The sequence below is a fragment of the Molossus molossus genome, unplaced genomic scaffold (genome assembly GCF_014108415.1).
Source record: "Molossus molossus isolate mMolMol1 unplaced genomic scaffold, mMolMol1.p scaffold_m16_p_14, whole genome shotgun sequence".
NCBI classification, from domain to species: Eukaryota; Metazoa; Chordata; class Mammalia; order Chiroptera; family Molossidae; genus Molossus; species Molossus molossus.
This window is the reverse complement of record NW_023425349.1, coordinates 38,702,757-38,726,884: the sequence shown is the minus strand read 5'-3', so window position 1 is coordinate 38,726,884 and position 24,128 is coordinate 38,702,757. Positions and strand designations below refer to the sequence as shown.

At 43.1% G+C, this 24,128-nt stretch overlaps 1 protein-coding gene and 1 pseudogene across 2 annotated transcripts in view; both read left to right on the top strand.

Annotated features, from left to right (window-relative positions):
• Window positions 1-24,128, top strand: part of NTRK2 (neurotrophic receptor tyrosine kinase 2) — a 334,115-nt gene that overhangs the window by 97,679 nt on the left and 212,308 nt on the right. The window lies entirely within an intron of this gene.
• On the top strand, window positions 8,429-8,629 carry LOC118630391 (annotated as a pseudogene).

Sequence of the window (24,128 nt, the reverse complement as noted above, 5' to 3'; positions counted from 1 at the left end):
AAGGACAGGCTGGAAGTTTTTGAAGCTGTGTGATTCTGGAGAGGAAGCAAGCACTTGATTTTCCTGCTTATTATCCTCCCAACTAATTACTAAAAGCACTTTGCCATCTTGTGGTCTGGATTAGTTGTCTTTCTTGAATCACCCTGGTGTGGGAGTGGGGAAGGTTTAATTATTCTATGAGCAGACATTCATATCTCCTTAAATCCATTTTTTCTATCTTTATGATTCACTCCCTTCTTATTCTCTTTTGGGGATGTATTTGATTGACTACCAGCTTTGGGAGCTTCTGTCCTCTTCCTCCTTCCTTGCCCCAGACACACATCCCTCCTCTCTGGCCCTGGGTGGGGTGGGGCAGAATCCTTGGCATCCCTTCCTCATAAGGCCTGGGCACTGGGCTCCTTCCAAGTCTTCACTGTTGTCATGTACATCTTCCTCTTAATGAAGTGCCCAGTAATACATCTTTATTCCAGCCTATTTTCTTACCCATCACCTAATATGCTTATGGGTTAGCAAATTCAAAGAAACTAACTCAGATATTACCAGCAACAAAATTTTCATGAAAAGATAGGTCTGCCATGTACAGACCTTTGTAATGAAAACCTAGAAATGGAAAACGATGACCATAGTTTTAGATAAACCCAATTACTGGCATGGGTTCTTGGACAGTATTAATTTTGGTTTGATCCTGTTTTCCCTCTATTCAGCATTTTAGACTACATATCAGATTCTCATCAATTCCAAAAGTTCTCAATTATAAAACAATGCATGGGAAAGCAGAGGATCGTAATCAGACTCTAAATTCTCAAAATTCAAATATGTCAAGAGTAGGAGACGCTAAACCCGAGTAGCTTCACTGAGCATTGACTTTAGCAAATATCTCACCTTGAAATGATAGCTCATTGCAGATATTTTGTAACTGTAGTAGTGGTTGAGAATTTTTTAAATTTGTTTGAGGAAGACAGTCATTCTTACACTAAATCCTATCTTTTCCCCAGACTCCTCCCTAAGCCCACAGGTACTTTTCATTCATCTCCTGAGCTCATATGGTGTTCTGAGGGTCCCTAAAATAGTAAACAACCTCTTTCCATTAGTGGCAGCCATTGATACTTGTTTATTTAACTTTAAGTTAATAGAACTTTATTTAAAATTGCAAAAACTCAAAGTGACTGTGAATCAGGATATACTCTCTTGTTCCATTTCCAGTCTTCCAGATGTGTTGACATAATTGCCATAAATTATAATTGCCAAATTATAAATATTACTGGGTTGTTGTTTTTTGTTTGTTTGTTTGTTTTTAAGAGGTGTGTAACCATTCACAATGCTAACAAATTATTTTGATATTTCAGGCTTCTGTAGCCATTTTTTTAAAAAATCCCCACCTGAGGATACTTCTTCCATTGCTTTTTAGAAAGAATGGAAGGGAAGGAAGAAAGAAGGGAAGAGAGAGAGAAACATCTATGTGAGAGAGGCACATCAATTGTTGCCTCCTGCACAGGCTTCAACCGGGGCTGGGGATTGAACCTGCAACCCTGGTACATGCCCTTGACTGGGAATTGAACCCGGCACCCTTCAGTGAGCGGGCCAATGCTCTAACCGTTTAGCCACACCAGCCAGGACGTGTAGCCGTTTTTAATACTACATTAGCTAATCCTCAGGGGACCTGTGGCCCTGGATGCCCACCCAATTGGCTGTCTCTATCCAGTCTAGTTATCTGCAATCTTAACGTCAGCATTCTCCCTTTGCAGAGAAGGACATAGAGATATAAGAAATTATATTTTTAAATGACAAGAATTCATTTGATTAAAGCAGAGTCTTGAGTCTCTGTATGATAGATCTGTGTTAACCAGATGCATAGACTACACAAGTCAATTTAAATAGCATCCAGAATCTTTGAGCAGTGTGGATGGTTAAATGATTATGCATATGTGAAAGAGCCCAGGGCTTGTTGATGCCAGTCTTTCTCTTGGTATTTGAGGGCTTGGCCGCTGCTGCGTCCCAATCGCTTCCATCTGAGCAGTGTCTGTGCCCTCTATTAGTGACTGGCACAACTTTCTTCAGCTGAAAACCACACTGTAATCGGTGGAAGGCCTCATTTTTTGATGCCTGAGGGCAAATCTTCAATATTGAATTTTATACTCCTAGGAAATATGTACTTCAAAGTTAGTTTCTGTAAATTACCAAAGAAAAATGAATATATTTATGGTTAAATGTACATCACTTGGTGACAGACTGACTCCAATGATTGGAAGGTAGAATCAGCACAGATAGGTTTCCATGAAATTCCCTTGGTTAATGCTGCAAATGTTGTTATATCTGTGCTCCACCCAGCTGCCCTCCAACTCCCTTTACTGGTCCTGTGCACTTGTCCTGGCTTCTGTGTACATTTGCTCCGAAGGGCTGGTACCCGGCACCTTCTTCAGAGGACTAGCCTTGAGCTACTGGAGCTCTTGCTTCACACCAACACATATGCACATGCACACACATGCACACACACAGCTGGTGTCTGGGGGCTAAGCACCCTCCACCCTCTTTTCTCGACCCCTCCTTGGCCGCTGACTGACTGTTTAGGAGCAGGAAAGCTCATTCCCTTGCCTTGGGCGGGACCAACTCTGGGATAATTGAGCAGTTCTCTGCGGGATGTGTGGGGTAAGTTACACTCCAGAGCTGCAGGATCAGGGAGCTCTGAGATTGCAGAGCTTTGCTTGGCTTCTTCTATTTCCCCTTCATGCTCCCTCTGTCCCGGGAGCCCCTTAATACATCACTTGCTATGAACACTGCTCTCTGGGTCCACTTCTAAGCAAATGACATAAGACAGTTTTTTTGTTTTGTTTTTTTTTCCTGTAGGAGCTCTGAGAAATTAAATATGTTACTTGATGCTTTTTGTTAATATGTTTAAAACTTTTCATCTCTTGTTTGCTAACTTTGGCTACATATGTACAAGTGGGTGATCTTAAAATTTAATTTAAAAATTAAGTGAGGTGTAGGTTATAAGTTAGCACTTATTGAGGGGTGGCACTGTGTGGCACATCCTTGACACACTGTCCCCGATTTTCATAAAAATCCTGCATTGTAACGATGAGTTCACTGAAGTCCAGAGACATTTATTAATGTGTCCAAGTCACAGCGCTAGTAATTGGCAGACCACAATTTATATCCAGATCGTTTAAGCTTTAGCTTTTTCAGATGCTGCCCTGCTGACTCTCTTTCGTTCTTGGTGTATTAAAATGTCTACTTCTAGATGCTATCAAAGACAGATGCCAACATCCAAGTTCATAACCTCCTGAAATTGGAAGAGGCTGTCTCTTTATTAAGAAATAATCAAGTACGTTACCAAACACCAGACTTAATTCCTCAGAATGGGAGTGATTGAAAATAATTTCTAATAAACATTGCAGTCAAGTCATATCAATTTGTTGTGTAGAGAGAGATCTTTGTCCAGTTTGTGACAGAATCTGCGAAGTTCATAGGAAAACAAAAGCGTGAAGAAGGCGCTAACAAGGAAGGGCCTTGGGAATGTGCTTCAGGAGGATGGGAGTTACTCGGCCCTCCCTCTGGGTGGTCACGCTCAGTCCTCCAACTCTTGTACCAGGATGCTGTGTAGAAAGTGACTGTACCAGCTAAATGGACCACAGCATCCCCAAAGCCCTAACTCTTCTCATAGGAGTTATCAGTCTGTTTCCTGGAGAGATCCTGAAAAAAGGAAGGGATAATAGCAGTGACGGCATGACAGTCTAAATGGACTTCCTATCTAACACGTGTTTTGAGTTCTGTTTGAATTATTCGCTGCCAACAGGAGCCCTCCAACGTGAACATTTCACGAAATGTTCAGCAGGGATACACGAAAACCACTCCAGGGCCCTCTCATGTTCTGTAAGGTGATGTCAGCACTTATTGCGGGCAATAGCTGTTCTCTCCGGAGTGCTGTTCACCATCCTGTGCCTGGTTGTTTCTTACCTATCTTTTAAAGACAAGCTCAGGCACCACCTCCTCCAGAAAGCCTTCTCTGATAGCCTCAGGATGGACAAAGTTCCTTTTTCGGTAGATTTGTATTACCTTGAGTAATCATCCAGAAAAATGCTTAGCCCATCATATTTAAAGAATACACTTACCCATTAATCTGCCCATTAACTTGAAAACTCCTCAGAGTCAACAGTTCTGTTCTATTATCTCTGTGTCTTCAGTATGTGGTAATGTGCAAGGCAGAGTTAACCCTCAGTAGATGCCTTTGTTAATTGAACTGAACTACGGGGACAGAGGAACGCTCCATGTCTTTTCGGTAGTCATGGTTTATTTTTATAAATTGTTTCAAAGCCATTGAGGTGACTCGGGAAGAAGAAATACAGAAGAACTAGAAGGCAGTGGAAACATTTAGTCAGGCTATTGGAGCAAGAGGATCTTGATGAGAGAGGACTGTGGGTTCTGTCCAGTGGGCTAAGAGAAACTTGGAAGACAGATGCCATCTGAGGGCCACTTGGGGACATAGTTTAAAAGGTGAGAATTATGACGGAGGACAAATGAGAAGAAAACACCCTCTGAATTGATAAAGAATAAAATAGAATTTGCATTTGAGGCAAACCAGGGTAATGGGAGGAGCATAGACTCAGGTTTGACTCCAAATTTTGCTGTTCTTTTTTGTGACTTAACCGCTCAATTTCTTTATCTGTAAAATGGGCGTAACAGCACCAATTTCAGAGAGGATTTCTGAGGGTAACCCAAGGGTTGGTAAGGTAGTACCTAGCAGATACTATGTGCTCCATAAAGCTTACCTCCAAGCCTTTTCAGTAGTCACTTGCCTTTGGTTGTAAGGTCATCCATTAGCTAGGGGGGGACAGTGATGGAGGAGGACAAAGTGTAACAGTGGTTATGCATCCATTTCTTTGTTCTTCTGATGAACATATTATGAGTGCGTACAATGTGCTAGATGCAGAAAATAAGTATGTGCACATCACTGCTTGACTTTGAGAAGTTTGTAGTCTGAAGGAGGACTGACGTCCAAGTGGGCAGTGTGGCAGTAGATGATCTAAAGAGCCACGCACAAGGGGACTGATTCATTCTGTCCAGGAGAATCAGGGAGGGCTTCACAGGGGAGTCAGCCTTCACATGGGGTCTGACAGGATGAAGAGAAGTTCACGACATGGATGAGATGGAGGAGGAGGCAGCTATCAAGGCAGGGGGGTTGGTGTTGGGTTGTCTGGATATTGCTGGGGTGGAGCTATGAGGACGGTGGTGGGAGATGATGGTGAGATGGACAAGGGCCAGGGTGCAGAGGGCCTTCCTGCCATGTTACAGAGTTTGGGATTGGTCCTGAGGACACAGCGGAGCCACTGAATTTAGAAATTGATAAGGGAGTCATTGAAAAGGATTAGGACATCTCAGTGTGAAGCGTGATCATGTTTATGGTGATTTCTTGGCTCCTGCCAAGACTTTTTTCCTTTCTTCTTTGATTTGTTACTAAAGTTGGAAGTGATTAATAAAGCTGTTCATTTGAGTTACAATAACATTACTAATTTTTTAAAAAATTGTGGTCTCATGGTCTTCATATTGCTTTAATGGGCTATAAATCCTTGAGTGGTCATGCTTATTGAATAACTAATGTGGGATTCGTTGATTCCTTCAACAAACATTTACTGAGAGCCTGCTCTGGGCCAGCCTGTAAGGACCCCGACGGCAGAGCAAGTCCGTACTTGCGGAACCTCCATTGCTATGAGGGAAAAGACAATAGATTAATAAGTGTATAAGGGTGGGGGAGAGTAGAGCACAGCAGTGGGTGAAGGAGGTGGGGAGTCCTGTCTTAGGCAAGTGATCTCTCTATCTGACTTCTGTGAGGAGACAGGGTAGAAGTCCTTATTCAGTAAACTTGAAATGTTCATTTTTTTCATTGTTGTCTTTAATCTTCTTGGAATCCTATAATTAGTCTCCCTCTCCTTCCCCCGCTCCCCTCTCCCTCTCCCTCTCCCTCCTTCTGTCCCCTCCCCTCCCCCTCCTCCTCCCTCTCCCCTCTCCCTCTCCCTTTCCCTCTCTCTCTTACCCCCTACCTCCACCAGTCATTGGGCACCAGTCATCTGAAGTCAGTTGTGGGAAAGGAAATTCTCTGTGCTGTGTATAGTTCTTTTTCTGGGGTTTCCCCAGAAGAATTATGATATCCATTTTCTAATCTAAAAATCAGAGAATTTGTTTTAATAATAGCATTTACTTTCCCCTCTTAGTTCCAGAAAGAACACCTACTGTTTTCTTACTGAGTTCCCACTCTGTGCTGGGCTCGTGCTACATGCTTACATATGTGACCTCCCCTGATTCCGTACACAGCTCTGGGAGATAGGCGTCTGGTCTCATTTATTTATTTATTTTTATCCTCACCTGAGGACATTTTTCCATATTTCATTCAGATGGAGTGGGAGGGAGGGAGAGAGAGAGAGAAACATCTACGTGAAAGGGACACATCGAGTGGCTGCCACCTGCACGACCAACCAGGGCCGGGGACAAACTGCAACCGAGGTACGTGCCCTTAGCGGGAACCGAACCCAGGTCTCTCAGGACCAAAGGCCGATGCTCTAACCACTTAGAAAACTTGCCAGGTCTGGTCTTTATTTTTGAAGTGGGGACCCTGCCTGAGACCCAGGGAGACAAATTCGCTTGCCTGAGTCCTCATCTCCCTAAGAGGTAAAGTCGGACCTGACTCAGGATAGTCATGCCCCTTCTCTTTGGCCTCGCTCCTGCCTTTGTGTATCCCCTGGGACCTTTCTGCCTCAATATTTCCTTTCTCTCCCTCATTCATTTGGCAAATGTCATCTGTTGGGACGCACCACAGACAAACACAGCCTGGTGGGCAGCCCTTGGAAGGGAATATTCAGATGTGAGTGGACGGGACGAGACACAGGTCCAGTCCTGAAACACGGGGTGAAGTCAGAGAGAGGCCGGTGGCCCCACTAAAGAGCTGCCTTTAGTAAGATGAACACTTTTTCAGCCAGCTCTCAAGAGATGGGGATTCACGTCCTCTCTGAATCTGAAAGGCCGAGTTATGTGACTTGTCCAAGGCCACGAGGCTTGCTCCAGGGGCAGCTAGTTTAGACACCACAGCTTGGCTCCGGCGTTTGAAATCCTGCATCAGAGCTCCCTCTCCGAGTCCGTTCCTACGAGTCGGGGTGGAGGGTGGAGGGGGTTTGTGTGGTGGAATATGGAAAACGCAGCCCCCCACAGCCCCTTCCCGGAGAGTCACGGTAGACATCAGCCTGTTAAAGGCTTGAGACAGTAAAGAAAACTATAAACTTTGTTTAACCCAGGATTTCTTAAGCATATGTGACTATAGAAATTTTTTCAAAAGTCACAGTCACGAACCTCATGAGAGACTGGTGTGTGGAATACCGAAATACCTCTGCTGCCTCTCTGGTTATCTTTTTTTGTAGAGAGAGAACGAAGAGAGAGGAAGAGAGAGGAGAGGAGGAGAAAAGAAGTCAAAAGACAGGAAAAGAGGAGACAATGGAAGAAAGACAAGGAACAGAGCAAAAGCATGACTCAATATTTCCTAGTAAAATTCCCAAATATATTTTCCACCTTTTTAAATTTATTTCTGAGTCCTCTCTCTCTTGTGCTTTTCAAAGGAGCACACAAACTTTCCCGCAAGTGAATGAGATGAATGGAAAGACTCATTTCTTTGGGCTGATGACAGTCTTTAAAAAATGATCTATGTGGCTGAGCATCTGCCTCTGCAGGTGACCGAGACCTAGAGATGGGAGTTAAGAAGCGGGGAGGGGCCCTAGAGGGTATGATGCTAAGTGTAATAAGTCAGATAGAGAAAGACAAATACTGTACGATTTCACTTACATGTGAATATAAAGAACAAAATAAATGAATAAACAAAAAGAAGTGGCGAGGGGTCTGGATCTTGGAGTAACTTCTCTCCCATCACTTTTCAGCGGGAAGAGCGTCTTCCTCCCTCAGCTCCTGCAGCCAGGGAATGTCAAAGTGGGGACCCCAAGTCCAGCCCTCCTCCCAGCCCACTGTGTTTTCCCCGATGGCACATTGACTTTTTCAGACTCTATCTTATGTCCATATATTATTATTTCTTTCCCTGTTATGCTTAGCCCATGAGCATTAGCCTGGCCAGAGATATAGTTATCAGCAACATTAACCATGAGAAATGTCATTTGCCCTGTTTATTGAATGCTTGCAGACTCTTTACATAACCTAGGGAGGTCTTCTCCTGCATGTTTCCTTTGCTCCTGTTTCTCCAAATAGAATGGTTTATAATGTAGCCTAAAGGATACTTCGCAACAAATACTGATGGTGTCCTCATATAAGTATATAAGCACTCACGATCATGTTCTCAGGAAATGTTTTAGTGTTCTTGACTACACCAATATAGGAGTTCTCGGATTTATATGGACTTCCAGGGTTGTTGTAGATACTGTTGTTAAAAATGTTCGAGTTTATCACTTCTCAGCCGTTTGGCTAAGATCAAGTAGAGTACTCTGTTCTTATCAGTTTAAAAAATGTTGGAGTTTATGCAAATATCAGTGTTAACATGCATATAATTTATATTTAGTTGCTGTTAGAACCTTGCTATCAAAGTGTGGTCCTTGGACCAGCATCATCAGCATTGCTTGGGAACTTGTTAAAAATGCAGCATCTTGGGCCTCATCCCAGATCTACTGAATCCAAAACTGCATTTTAATAAGATTCCCAGGTGATTTATATATTCTTTAAAGTTTGGGAAGCCCTATCCTAGGGTACACAGAGGATCGTTTTGTTCCTGCTCATTTTGGCTAGTTTCACATGAACATCTTTAATAGAGTGAACAGCTCTGCGGTTTTCATTCTTGTAAGTCATTGTGGGCTGTCTTATACATTATTGCCCAAGAGAGCTATAAAGAATCCCCGAGAGACACAATTAGTTCTTATTCAATAGATAGGTAGGGGGATAGATACAGATAGAAATAGAGATAGAGATATAACTATAGATATAGATAATTGTTAAAAGCTTTATAGGTAACAGGTGTCAAGAACTGTGACAGGTCTAAGCTTTGACTCTACTTGCAGGCTAACAAGTTAGCCTGCCACAGTTTCATAGATGGTGGCATGAGCCAGAGAGGACATGCGACTCCTGGGTCGGAGACAAGGGACTTTATTACTCATGCCACGGAAAGCAGAATGAGCAGCATATGAGAATTAGTTGTCTCTGCCCCAAGTCCCACGGGGGTGACGCAGATGGGCCCAGAAGGATGACTGCATGCACTCTTTGTTTTAGAAAAGGAACACTGACTCTTTTAATGGGCAGTAAATATGCTTTCCTTTCACTTTGGACATATTATCTGTAGCTTCTAAGGCTGTTTGCTGTACAGACTTCCTCAAAATAATAATCCAGAACAATAGGCAGTGAGTCCCTCTCTTTACAAGATGTACAGAAATGCAAGGGACCCATGGAGAATCGTCTCCCAACAATTGGTATTGGAACATCTTTATTATTAGGTTTTAGAGCCAATAAATTCTTTTTTAGAAGTCCGGGAGGATACATTTCCCAATCCCTAGGTTGTACTAAGGGTTATTTCCATCTGAAAGACTCCAGGAGGTAAATAACTTCAGTCTGGGCACTCAGCTTAGCTCTTACTGGAAGGGAGACGTTATATTAAGAGGGCAAGTAGGGTTGTGCATCACAAGTAGTGAGGTCACCTGTGGCAACGTGTATTCTCACTTGTGCCATCCAAGTACTGAACCCATTCTTATCCTGAAGTTTGAGAGAGATGACATAATTCTGAGAGCTCCGAAGGGCCTAAATGTTGTTCCAAAGATTGGCAACTAATAGGAAGAATAGCCCAGGTAAGTTGGGGCTAATGGTGTCTTTCTAAGGCAGCAGTTTTGTTGTTGTAAAGGGATTGTCTTGCAAAGCAGTTGATCTCTTGCTCCCAGTAGAGGCTAAATATTCCAGACAATGGTAGAGATTTCTGCTTTGACTTCTAGAGTTTTCTCCACTTCCAGAGAATGTATTTGGAGAAGAGAAATCTGGAGCAGTTTCACAGAGCCCGTGACAATGGTACATTAAGAAATACTTAATAACCAGCTCTCTGGCTGGGGCTCTCTCTACCTTGTACTGTTTGCTGACTTTCATGGTGCAAATATTCCTACCATGGTTGATTTCAGTCTACCAATGTGAAGTCACCTAGTTCGCAAAATTTCTGAAAATCTAACCAACTAATCTGAGCCGGCTCCGGCAACCCATTGCAAAACAGTCCTAATTAGCAGTTTTGTGTTTGTTTTGTGACAAGTGAAGGTAGTTGGATCATTGAAGGTTTGCTTGTAGAAATTTGCTTTTAGACTCTTTTACAATAACTTATGTTCTGTTTGCCCCTGGAGATTTTAGATAGAGTTGCCCTGAGACAGAATGATAGCCTAAATGATTTTTGAACTTGGTTTGAATGGTATGATTTCATTTTTTTAAAAAGTCTTCCTTTACATTGTGGGTCTAACCAGCCTGAATGTTTGCTTTCTTTAAATAAACCACCCACCAGCTCAGCACATTTCTCTTTGGGAAGGGCTGTAGGTGCTTTCTGATGGCCAGTGATATTTTTAGAAGAGAGGGAGGCTATACAGGCACCAACCAGTGATGATTCCTTACAACTGGGTGATCTGTAGAATCATAATGAATCACAAATTTGGGAACAAGGCACCTACCTGCATTCTTGGTTGGACCAGGAGCATAGTAAATCCTCTTTGCACTAATGAGGCTTTATACCTCTTCAAGAGACTTGCCCTGGAATTCCCCTAGGGCTCAGTTTGGCTGCAGAGCTCCCTAAAGACTCCCTCCGGAGCGCTTTACTGCTGTGTTGACAGAAACATTTTCCCAGAGAAGTTCAGTGTGAGCCCTTGCACTGCAGCTCCAGGGAAGCTCATGGTGAGCAAGCCACCCTCCCGCACCGACTGTCCAGCTCACTCTGGTGGACTTCACTGCGTGGGCACCCACGTTACTTCCCTCTTCCTGCCTGTCTGTGCCCACCCCGTGGAGCCTGACGTGGTGGGCTGATTTACTCTTCGTCGAGGGCCAAGTGGAAGCATCCAGCGTGCTGCCCTCAGCCCACCCCAGTGAGCTGAGCTGTCCCTGGCCCCTGCCTCTTCCCCCAGCCTTTACCGGGGGACGGCGACTTCCCCGCAGATTTGAGTCCTCCTTTCTTCTCCCTTGGGTGATTTTTGTTTGTTTGTTATTTCGTTTGTTATTTCTTCAGTGATATTGATTAGGAGGCTTCAATTATTTATCAGATTTATAAAATTCTCATCTCTGGGTACACGAACAAGAGTAAAAAATGTTAACAAGTAATAATAATAAAACGTCCAAACAACATAGATGGGTATCCTGAAGGGTCTACGTGAACTCTGTCGGAAGCGTGGTGACGATGATTCAGAGGTTCCATTACAACTTGGTTTTTTTCTATTGATGAAGTGTACCCATTTCCAAGGGGGCCTGTCCTCCTGCATAGAGCAAATACTTTAATAAGCAAGAGATTGCTGTTTAGGTTGAGGCCCCACTGAAATGTCAGCTCATCTGCCAAGTTCAAGAGGTCAGTTTCCAGTCACCCCTCACTCCCATCTTCCCTTTTTTGGTGAAAGCAAAAATAGACGTGAAGTTTTAAAAAGAGGGCTTTGCATTGGTCCCACATATTTGTGTAGACTCAGGGCAGGGTTCTCTGAGGAAGGTGTGCTCTGCCAGCCGGTGTCTTCGCATCTTCTCTGTGCCCCATCAGGGAGGCAGCCCAGCAGCAGTGGGCTGGTTAAGGCTCAGCTGGATGCCAGCGACTCTACTTGCTTTGCAGATGTTCAGGAGCAGGGACGTGAGGCATCTGGTTAGAATAGGAATGTGCAGGTTAGAAGAACCTTCTCAAGTGTGTTGGGTCTGAAATCCTAATGCCACGTTGGACATCCTCTGTGGAGAAACGGGAGATATTTCTGTCCACTGCTGATAAAAGCAAATGCTAGCTGTGCAAAGAAGAAACTCCTGTCCGTGGCCAGCAATAACAGCCCACACCTTTAGTGGGTCAGAGAAGTGCCTGTGGCAGCTGGCTTTGGGGAATAAAAATTAAGTCACTATAGATGGGACTCTACAGTATTTTTTCCCCTTAAAATTCTGGTTATGATGAACACACTTGCTTATCAGGGAACCTCTGGGCTTCACTACAGGTCAAAGTTCCACCAGTGTAGGAGAAGAAATAAAACTTGAGCTATTCCCTTAAAACAGAAGTCAAACTAAGGCCAAATCTGGCCCATTGTTTGTTTTTATAAATAAAGTTTTATTGAAACACAGCCCCACCCATTTGTTTATGAGTCATCTATGGGTGTTATGGTGCTACAACGGCGGGATCAGTAATTGTGACCAAGATCATATGGTGCAAGAAACCTAAAATATTTCACATCTGGCCCTTTCCAGACAAAGTTGGCTAACCCCTGCCTTTTAAGAACAGGCAGAATATCTAATAAAATAACCTGCCATTCAGCCTCCCACATATTTTGTAACAGGTTGCTGGTTTGGCTCCTGTTAGGACAGGGCGCAGAAAGGAGCTCTAGCTCAAGGGAATACCAAGGCTCAGCTCCCGCACAACTTGATCTTAAGAATCTGTGGTACTTCCTTTTTGTGTGTATCAGTGGACACTGTAGGAGAGAAAAAGATACGTTCAAAGCTGCCATCAGAGTGGGGCAGGGGGGTGGTACCAGATCTCATTAATCAATAGTCCTTACCGATGTATTGATTCCTAGATAAGGGCTAGTGTATTAGATGGTTATAGACAGAAATATGAATTATGCCACTTGGTTTATTCTTCTCTCTCGTTTTGTAAAGAAAAAATGAGCAGTTTTCCAGCTTGAATGAGTCCATGGTAATTTTAGGCATATAGAAAACTCTGAGATTATCTTAGTAGGTAAACAAGAAAAGGTATGGTTCTTGTATGGATTCTCTCAGGAATTCAGTATCTGAGTGCCTTCCGACAGTGTTTGTTGCAGCTTCACACGGATATTACTGTGTGTGCAAGACTATCAGGATTCACAGTGTAAAATGGTAAATGTATGGCATGTCCATTGTCTCTTCTTCCCCTCTTCATAACTTGCCAAAGAAGTTATATAGTATCCATTCTGTCTTCCCGGTGTCCAAACCTTATGTGTGCAAAGCAACCAGTCACAAGAAAGATGATATGGTCTTTGAGAAGCAGGCATTTTTAAAAAGGGATAATCTTTGCCTTTTCGGGAGTTTGTTAATACTTTCAGGATGAGGAAGATTCTTAAGAAACCGTCAGTTATATCTTCCCGAATTAATTTAAAATGAATTATAACCCCTAAAATTAGTCTACAATTATAGCAGGCGATCTTCATATGTATGTTCTGTTGACACTTCTGAAGAGTTCACTACATTCTCTAGTATGTCTTACCTTTTGGAAGACAAGAATAATTTTTTCATACTCATATATCTTTTTTTTTGTATCATCCTCACCCGAGGACATTTTTCCATTTTTTGTTCAGGTAGAGTGGGAGGGAGAGAGAGGAACAGAGAGAAGGAAAAACATCGATGTGAAAGGGACACATCGAGTGGCTGCCACCCACACAACCAACCAGGGCCGGGGACAAACTGCAACCGAGGTACGTGCCCTTAGCGGGAACCGAACCCGGGTCTCTCCGGACCGCAGGCCAACACTCTAACCGCTGAGCCAAACCGGCCAGGGCCATACTCATATATCTTTTTATGAAGCATCTAATTCCAGAACTACCCACTAAAAAACTTAACTTTCTTGTTTCCCATTGCAAGTGTGAATTTCCAGATTAATAAACAAAATACACATTTTAGCCATTTCAGTATAACTAATACTTTTTTTGTTTTTCCTGAACTTGGCCATAATTGAAAAATATTTATTTTCAGTGAGATGAATGCCCCCTGGTGGAAACAGTAACAAGTATTTGCACTGATTTGGGGGGCCCATGTACAACTGGTACAAATATATCAAGGATAACCAAGGCACAATGTAGGGATATAATTAACATAGTTTAGAGAGTTCTTTAGTTTTTTTAAGTGTATGTTCATTTAAATGCAATAAATAGAAAATAACATCAAGTTTGGAGGGTCTTTTTTATATTAACTGAGATCAAAAGATTCAACAAGAAACTAACTAAGGCCTTGTTATGGGAATTCCCTTAGTGTCTTTCACTTTAACTTGGGAATCTCTTCGCTGGTAAAGTCATTTATAACATGGCCATTTGTAATGATTTTTTTAAATGGAGGACTTTTAGGTAATAGTTTGGAGGGTGTTTTAAAACTAAATGTTTGTAGAGAGACATCAAAGGATTATAAGATGGCCTCCTAGAAAAAAAATGTCAGTGGGAGAAAGGAGCAGGGTTTGGGATTTAAGTTTCACCAAATGAAAACTTTGCTGTTTGTCTCCTTAATAGATAATTAATCTCCAGTTCGCCAGACAATGCTTACCGAGCCAAAAATGTGGGCTTGCTAGGACTCAGTTTTTTTTTATAGAAACTTAATTTTGGAAATCTCTAATCTGAACATACTTGAAATCTAGTGCTCAATAAACTTTGTGAACGCATCCACACATAAGTAGAGAAAAGGGAAAGCAAGAGTTAAGAATGAGTCTGCGGCCTTTCTGTGGGAAACAAAATTGTGCAGGAAGCCGAGGGAGGATGCTGGCAGGTTCTGTTAGCCCCCCTCTGCCAGGAATACCCAGTTTTGCGGTGCCGGTAGCTCTATCAGAAAAGCTGTAGCTTGTTCTGCTTCTGCATTTTCTCCACTTGGATGGAGCCTTTGGATATAAAAAATCATCAAGGACCATCTTGTGTTGAAAGATGATGTTCTGCATACTTAACGGGCTGAATCACCCTTCCTTTACAGATATGGCTCATGTCCATTAAGCTGTGGATGTGGATGATAAATACCATTTTACTTGTCATATCACCAAGTGCCACATTTTCTGAGGCATGACGTCTCTTTGCCTCAGCATTTGTAGTATAATAGCCCAGCCTGGTGCCGTAATTAACTTGCAAGTACTTACAGATATATTGTTAATGGCTTGGTGAGAATTGACTTCAGTAAAAATTATTTTTCTTAAACTGATACCTTTGTTCAAGCTATGATGCTTAATTTTATGCTGTCCACTGGCTCATGTCTTGAAGTGAGTGGGAATATGGACTTGACTTCCCCAAGTGTGAGAAGGTAGATCAGATAGGAGAGTCCAAGAGAAACTTTCACTGAGGTTTGCTGAGGCTTCTAGAATGTGTTACTCAGGTAAGAAATACTGGCATTCGCCCGGGCCGGTTTGGCTCAGCGGTTAGAGCGTTGGCCTGCGGTCTGGAGAGACCCGGGTTCGGTTCCCGCTAAGGGCACGTACCTCGGTTGCAGTTTGTCTCCGGCCCTGGTTGGGTCGTGTGGGTGGCGACCACTCGATGTGTCCCTTTCACATCGATGTTTCTCTCTCTCTCTCTCTCTCTCTCTCTCTCCCCCTCCCACTCTATCTGAACAAAATATCGAAAAATGTCCTCCAGTGAGGATAAAAAAAAAAAAAAGAAAAGAAATACTTGCATTTGTCTTTCTGTGAATAATCTCTCATTGCCCCCACATCCCCAAAATGAGAGGTCACTAAAGTATAATGTTATAAGTACTACTGATGACATTTGCTCTTAGGTGTTTATTGACTGTTGAGCAGCCTATGAAGGGACATTTTGTACCTACAGGGATTGACTACTTCTTCTCAACAATGGTCTCTATTTTAATGTATTTTTGTTGAATGACTTTTGGACCCTAAACAGTATTTCCCAGCTTTATCACTCACATTATTTACTCAACTTGGCTTGGAATAATTCTCAGTTATTTCTCTGAGTCATATTCACCACCCAAAGGTTGAGTGTTTACTGTTAGTCCTTCCTGCTTCCATTTATTTATTTACAAAGATGTATCTATAGTGAGCATTGGGTCAGATGGTCTCATCTCCACAGGAGCATTGACTTTACTGGGAAAGTGTAGAGTCAGTGGTTACTTTAAACACAGTTTGAAAAGTACTTTGAGAGAAGGTAAGTGCAGGTTGCAGGGGGAGCCTGAAGCAGAATATCTAAACTGATCTAGAATTTGGTCTGAAAAAAGAACACTGGAGGGGCCTTTGGAGCTTGCAGAATGTGCAAGTTGGGGGAAGGGCAGGGAGAAGGAGGACAGGAGGATTCTGAGACGTGAGCATGTGAGAAAACTTGTGGCACTCATACACCTGGAAGGACCTTGGTTTGGCTGAGCAGAGGGCAGTTAGGGAGACACCTTGGAGGCGCTTGGATACCCTGTAGGTAGAAATCAACCTGAAGCACTTTGTTGGTGGGAAGAGGAGGGCAAGGGAGGAGCACCCTAAGTATGCGTGTGTTGTAGAAAGAAGACTTGTGGGGGGGAGGGCAGTGGAGGGCTGGGGAGCACAGCTGGAGGTAGGACTGCCAACCGGGAGGACGGAGTTCAAGCACAGCTGTCCACACCTATCCAAAGGGGACACGTTCCCAGACCACCGACGGCTGCTTGGAACAGCAGATAGTACTGAACACTTCATGTACTATGTTTCTTCCTATGCACACATACCTATGAGAAAGTTACATTTATAAATTTGACACAGTAAGAAATTAACAACAATAACTAATAATAAAATAGGACAATTATAAAAATATGCTTTAATAAAAATTATGTGAATGTGGTCTCTCTCTCTCTCTCTCTCTCTCTCTTTCATAACCAATCTGATAACTAAGATAGCTGCTGACAGGGAGCATATACTACGTGGATATGCTGGACAAAGGGATGATTATCGTCCCTCGCTGGACGGAGCGGGATGGTATGAAGTTTCATCATGTTACTCAGAACAGTGTGCAATTTAGAAGTTATGAATTGTTTACTTCTGGAATTGTCTGATTAATATTTTTAAACCACAGTTTTCCGTGGGTAACTGAAACCATGAAAAGCCAAATCACATCTAAGGGAGCACTATTGTAATTCAAACTAATATCAGGGGGTCCTAAAGGTAGGATTTAAATTGAGTTTCCGAGGTGTTGTGGGCAGAGGCAGCGTGGCCTGATGGAGAGGCATGGGCAGAGCCTGGCAGCCCTGAATTCAGATGCCAGAAGGTGGGTTACAGGCTGTGTGGCCTCCGGGAGTTTCCTCTCCAGGCCTAGCCGGGCGTGTGCTTCTTTATCCTTGTGTCGCGGGAGTGAAATGGGATTACACATGTTCAATGTACAGTTTGGCAGTTACTCTGGAAGGCATTTGGATATATGTATGAAAAGAGAAAGGACTTTCATTCAGACAAATGTTTCCTGTGTGATTATTTAAAAATGTTTATTTACCTGCTGCACACTCAGCAAGTGTTTCTTTTCTTTTTTTTCTTTTTTATCCTCACCCGAGGATATTTTCCCATTTTTTGTACAGATAGAGTGGGAGGGAGAGAGAGGAAGGGAGAGAGAGAGAGAAACATCGATGTGAAGGGACACATCGAGTGGCTGCCACCCGCACGACCAACCAGGGCCGGGGACAAACTGCAACCGAGGTACGCGCCCTTAGCGGGAACCGAACCCGGGTCTCTCCGGACCGCAGGCCGACGCTCCAACTGCTGAGCCAAACCGGCCAGGGCAGCAAGGGTTTCTTTAGTGGTTCCCATGAGCAAGGTCCCAGGCTCAGAACTTGGTTCTCTTCAGGGACCTCTCCTGAGGGGTGCGGACACAGAGTGTTTAATGATTAATGTATGTCAACTAGTTGGTGTTCACATATGATGACAAAAGTGTCCAATAGCCTGTATAAATCACAATACTAGAACACCATCCATTTAAGTTATTAACATTTTAATTCTGATTGATTGGGAAAATAAGCCCTTTAAGGATTTATTCAGATCTTATTGAGCATTTTTTCCTTCTCACAATTTAGTTACTTTGAGAACTGAACATTTATAAAATGCTTTTGGCGAACACGTTTGTATAGTAGACTCCATTTTCTCTGGGAGGTTGGAGGAAGAGAGCGGAGAACCAGAATCATAAATCCTGTTTCATTCGTGTGCCTGCATTTTGTGAGAGAAGGCCCCTTGATTCTCACTGTATTTCTCCTGAGCCCTATAAACGGATGATGTTCGCAGCGATTTAAAAATGCAAACCCCATCACGGAACGGTTAGAAAGGCCCTTCCCCACTTCTTTCCCCATTCAGACAACAGGAATGGCACATCTAAAAGCAGACGCGCGCTGCACAGGTCCGAGCTGATCTTTCCAGGAGCAGGTTGGCGGCATCAGTCCAGCGGGCTTTATCAGGCACGCCGGTTCGGACCCGCGGGTCTGCGTTCTGAATCCTACGCGTGCATTCACCGACTCAGTAAATGAGTGTGAAGGGCCTGCTGCGTGTGTGCATAGACAAAGGGCTGTGGCCATGATGCCTAACAAAGTACTGTGCAGCCCTTGCAGTTAAGTAGCTCCCGTATGACTCAAGGGTGTGTGTAACTCGTCTTCTGGAAGAGGGACAGAGGGGTCGCTGTAGGGCTTCAGACAGAAAGATTACTTCTGGCTCAGGCTATCAAGATGCTTTCACAGAAGATTTGGTTTCCAATTGGGCCTCCAAAATACCGGCCTATAGAACCTTCCAGTGTGAGAAATTCCTAATTACACAGTGTTTATGGTGTATGCTTTTCAAATGTGGATCGTGCCTCCTGTCTTCCTATGAAATTTTTATTTATTCTTTAATAACTTAAACTGCATTAGTAAATTGTCTTTGGAAAACGTTAGTGTTGGACTAACTGTTCTTAAAATATTGATTTCAAAGAGTCAGGGACAGCTAATCATTGCAGACAAAGGGACTGAGTTTTCTTTCGTTCCCAGCCAAATCGTTGACTTACACACAAGCACCATGCTACTGGAGACTCTCCCCTGGCAGTGTGCACCAGAATTTATTGCAAGTTCAATGCGAAAGGAACGGAGAAATCTTTTAGACACATGACCTGGGAATTCCCAGTCGCACATGCCTGTGCACAAACCCAGAAAACCAGAGCACTTCGAGTCGCAGTGTGAACCTCCGATCTCTGCCATTGTTCCCTGCCAACCCATCTCATCTAAGAGTCTCACACTCCCCGCGTCCCCTGGGAATGATCAAATTGGTAAAATGTATGTCTTAAAATTAACACCACCACAATTGCTATCATTTAGTGAACATTTGCTCTCTTCCAAGCATGTTTTTGGACTTTACATGTCTCATCTCATTTAATACCCTAGACAACCTCACACATTAGGTGAGGAAGTACAGATGAGGAACCTGAGATACAAAGAGGTGAAGTAATTTGCTTGGGGTCCCATATGTATATGTGGTAAGAGGTGAGACCAGGGTCCAAATTGGGGTAGATGTCAGTTACACATTTTCAGTGATGTTCAGGATCATTATTCCTTTTGGTTATTCTTTTCTCTCTTTTTTCCCTTTTGTAATTTTGATCTGTGAAAAGAGAGGTACTATCTCAAAACTCAAAAAGGGACAATGGGATAAAAGCTTGGGTTTTAGAAAGATTTGGTGATGAGCATGTTTGTGTTGAGGGTTTCCAGCTCGCATTGACCATCACATGTCTGTGACTGCAAGCATCTGTCATCTTTACGGAACCATGGACATGCCAGTTCTCCAGGAAGGAGTTGTGGGCTTCTTGAAAAACCCATCTAAAACTACTCTCAATTCCGATCTTTTTTATTGACATTTCATTGTCTTTGAACCAAGAAAGAAGCAATTCTATTTTCATTATTTCTGGAAGCTTGAAATCTGCTACCAAGAGCAATGTGTATACAAGATGACCAGGTGCAAAATGATCTCATGTATAATGACAGACACAACTGAACGATGCCAGCTCAGGAGTTTCAGGACCCAGGGGACATGGCTCCTAGACTGAGCGAGTCACTGGCTCTTTGCCCGTCTGCAGAATTAGGATGATGTGAGCAGATCTCTCAGATATTTAGGGTACTGGGTCATGATGGAATGCTGTTTCATAAACAGTGATGACTATGGCTGAGTGTGTCTTAATAAACTCTGTATGTTTTTTTTTTTCTTCATCTCATTGTCTCAGAGGTGAAAAATTAGGCAAAACACTGGACTTTCAATTTCAATGACCACCCCTTATTAGCTGTGTGACCTTTGGTGAATGTCTTAACCTCTCAAAGACTGTTTCCTTAATTGCAAAAAAGGCAATTTAAAAAATTATAGAGTTGTGAGGATTAAAGAAGGGGTATTATATACCTATAGGACTGTTAAGAAGATTAAACAAATTAGACAAAAGCTTGGCATATGGCTAACACTATATTATCTACTATTATTGCACATAGTAAGCATAAAAACAACATTAAACAAGTATTCTTTTTATCATTATTTATTTTAATCATAATAATTATTATGTTATAATATTATATCTTTGGGAATTAATATATTTCAGAGACCAGTAGTAAAATACTTAGTAGGAAAATGAAAATTAAATGAATAAAATGTAAATGTACTAGATGCTGGTCAGATTCATTGAGGCAGTCTGGCATTTTTCAGACGTTTGGCTGAGTGTCTACTCTATGTTTTGGGATTATTGAGGAAGAGGGTCACCCTTCCAAAGTATTTACTGAAAATCCAGTCAGAGAGAACAATGTGATATGCTCTGTCAACAGTGTCTGTTCTGGGGCTCTCTCTGGTGGACACCATGCTGCCCAGCCTCAGAGACTCAGGGCTGGCTTTATATAGAAGGGGCACCTGAGCTTGGCTGTCGAAGGTAAGAGTCTCCCAGGCTGGGAGGTGGCAAAGGGAACTCTGTGCAGAGGTTTGAGCATGTGAAATGAGGGCAAGGGGCGTGTTCTGTGGGAACAGTGTCTTGTGTGCTTGAGACACAAGATGCATGAGAACAGAGAGGTGTCAAGTAATGTCCAGGTAGACTTGCCAAGGATGGACAACAGAAGAGGAGAGGGAGGTCAGGGCAGCCTGGGCTGGACTTGTCCCTCTAGGGTGCCTGGAGAGGGGCTTTGTCAACTTCCTAACCGATTGTGAGTCGAATGTAGCGTTCCAGCCCTCCACAGAACAGGTGTCTGTTTCCCAGCACTGAGAAATAGGGAATTAGAACACAGGCCAAGGACATGGATTGGGAAGCCACAGTCTAACTCCAGGGAAGGGCCTGGAGTGTGGATGAGCTGGCAGAGAATAAGGAACAGAGAGCCTTGGGGACAACCGAAACTGTGGAGGAGGAGAGGTAGAAATGGCCGGATTGAGGCTAGAGAGGCCTGGATATGCTGTTAGGGAAATCAAGGGAGTGGAGAAATATAGAAGTAGGTGTGATCACCTGTGCCAAGGCCTCAGCCTAGTCAGCTGGAAGACACTGGAGAAAAGGCCACTGAGGACTGTGTAGAAGGCCTTTGTGGTGGCCATGAGGGGCTTTGCAGAGGAGCGGCAGGGCTGAGAGGGCGGAAGAAAGATCGGGGAGTGGCATGGCCGGAGCTGAGGTGTCCGTGCCTCGTGCGCAGCAGGAAGGGGAGAGACGCAGCAGGAGGCTGGCAGGAGCACACGGAGCAGCTGCTGCCTGTCCCGGAGTGGCCTGAAGGAAGGACCAGCTTCAGCCTGAGCAGATTGTGAAATTGCTGAGCTGTTGGGGACCTGCCAGAAGTCTCAGTGAGGTGAACTGAATTCACTTATCTGTGCCAGGTCTTGATAGTCCAGAGCCGAGTGTAAGGAGGCAGAATGCCTTGCTGACCTGGCTCTAGAGGCAGCTATCTACGCATCCACCAACTGAAAATGCTGAGAGGCAGGTCTGGTCCAGAGATGGCAAAGAAAGACAAGCTTGGGTCACAGAGCCCCTGGTGTCAGACCAGGAATCGGGGTGTCAGAGACGGCCTAGTACAGCTTCCTTGGGGAAACTCGACTTGCCAAGGTCAGCTGCAGTTAGTGACGGACTTAGATCCAGGAGGGCTTGCTGACCCTTGCACACATTTCACTGCATATGTCCCTGCGGCTCCTCCCTATCTCTTTGCCCCACTATTGTGCCCTTTCTTGACCTCTGGCCACAGAGATTATAGTCAATCCCATCCTAAACCTAAACTTTCTTATCCCCTTTTCATCTTCCTACCCGTAACAACACTTACTGCTCTCTTCCCAGGCCTTTTTAGGTGGTTGGTTAACAAAACAGGTTACATATTAGGGTGGCAGTGGATGGAGTGGACATGACATTTTATTTCTTCCAGGCAATGCAGTTGCAGTTTTAATGTAAGCCTCTCCCCAGTGCACAGACAGACTCTCAGTCTCTGGATCTAAGTGGTCTTGATGCCAGTCTCAACACTTACAGAGAAAACTTTCAGTTAAATAAAAATTAATGTCAAGCAAACTTTTAGTTACAAATTAAGTGCCTAAAATCCTTTTTTGTCATCACCTCTTTAAAAAATTTCTAAGGGAGACTAATTATCAGCCCCACAAAGGAAGCAAAAATTATATATGTTTTCAAGGCAGGTATTTAGTTGATTATGGATAAAATTTCCCCTGGCTATTCTAAGCAGTGGTTGAAAGAAAACGGCTCTCTTCTGAGCGTTTTTACAGAAGTCTTACCATTTCCCACCAAGATGTAAGGATGCAAATTCCTGGCTTGGGCAAGGGATGGGGGAGTTTAAAAGAACGTAAAAAGAATCCATTAATGATTTAGAAGACTGCTTAATTTCCCTACCTCTGTAACAGAGGAACAGAGCTTGATCAATACTCTCAAGGTCACTATTGATATTTGCTAAGTCAGCTAGTCTTTTTTAGAGTTTGAAAATCATCCTCTGCTTCTACCCTGGTGGATTTTCATAGATTCAGTGAAGGGAGTTAGGTTTTGACTGAGATTTTGAAGGGGAGGGTGTAGGTCTATGCAGTGGGAACCTGAAGGAGTCTCTACAGTAGAGTTTCAAGTGAAAGACTAATTTAGTTCAAGATAGAAGCTAGGGATTTGAGAGAGAATCCCCCATATGATTGCCGGTCTGCACTAAAAAAATAATTATTATCACTACAATGAACCCTGGGTATTATGAGGTTTTATTAATCAGTGTTTTCTCTTCAATTCTTTTCTTTTCAAATGAAACGTTGCCTCCTTAAGATTTGCCTAGTAGTGTTATATCATATTCTGTTTATTTCATTGAGTGTTTATTGGCTAAGTTGAGCCCGTTAGAATAGTCTCAAACTTACTAATATTGATGCATGCTTCTTACCTCTTCTGCTGACCAGAATGAGCGTAATGTTCTCTTGATGTCTTATGAAAAGGGCTTTGATAATTGTACAACCCAATATTCAAAGTAGTGACTGAGAGATGAAAGGGGGCCTATCCCATGACCCTCATTCCTCCCAAAGATCTGTTCCCTTTGGTCTTCTTATTTGAGTCCTTTGATCAAATTATCTAGATTAAGTCAGAGTTAGCTGTTTTTACCCTAATATTTACTTACATTTGCTTATATCTTGATCAGACAAAAAATGGGTGGAAAATGACACACCAAAAACATGACTATTCTCTCTCCAGCATTCCAAAGCAAACCTTGGGTCATGCAGACTAAAGGCTGCTGGAGCCCACGGTGATAGCAGTCTTGCACAAAGTTCATCTCCAGAGAGTTCTTCTGGCTATTGACACATCAGGGGCAAACATCTTGAAAAGTTCCAGAGAACACATGTGGTTTCCAGTCAAAATACCATTCGAATATTTTTCAAACATTTTCTTGACCATGGTATTTCCTCTCCATACATTGCCCTTAGAATGGTGTTTTGTTATTTATTTAAAAAAAATTTCAGATAGAAAAATTCCTGTTTCAGATTGAATTTTACAATCCTTTGAGGCAACACCCTGGAGATTAGAATCTGATCTTTTACAGAGAAAGATTTCTTTTTTAGATTATCTGTAAGATTGAATGATGTCTAAAATACAACTCAAGCTTGGAAAATGTCTACAGTCTTTCAACATACGTAGCCACTGGGAACATGGTAAAATAACAAGAAATGGTTTAGTTTCAGATGGGAATTTATTTCTTTTAAGCTTGTCAGTGAGCAGACAGGCATTAGAGGGGAAGCCTCTTTACCCTTTGAGTCCCCAGCCTGGGAAGACAGAGTTATTTTTGCTCCCAGTTCTCATCACGGAATGAGAAAGAGAAAACCT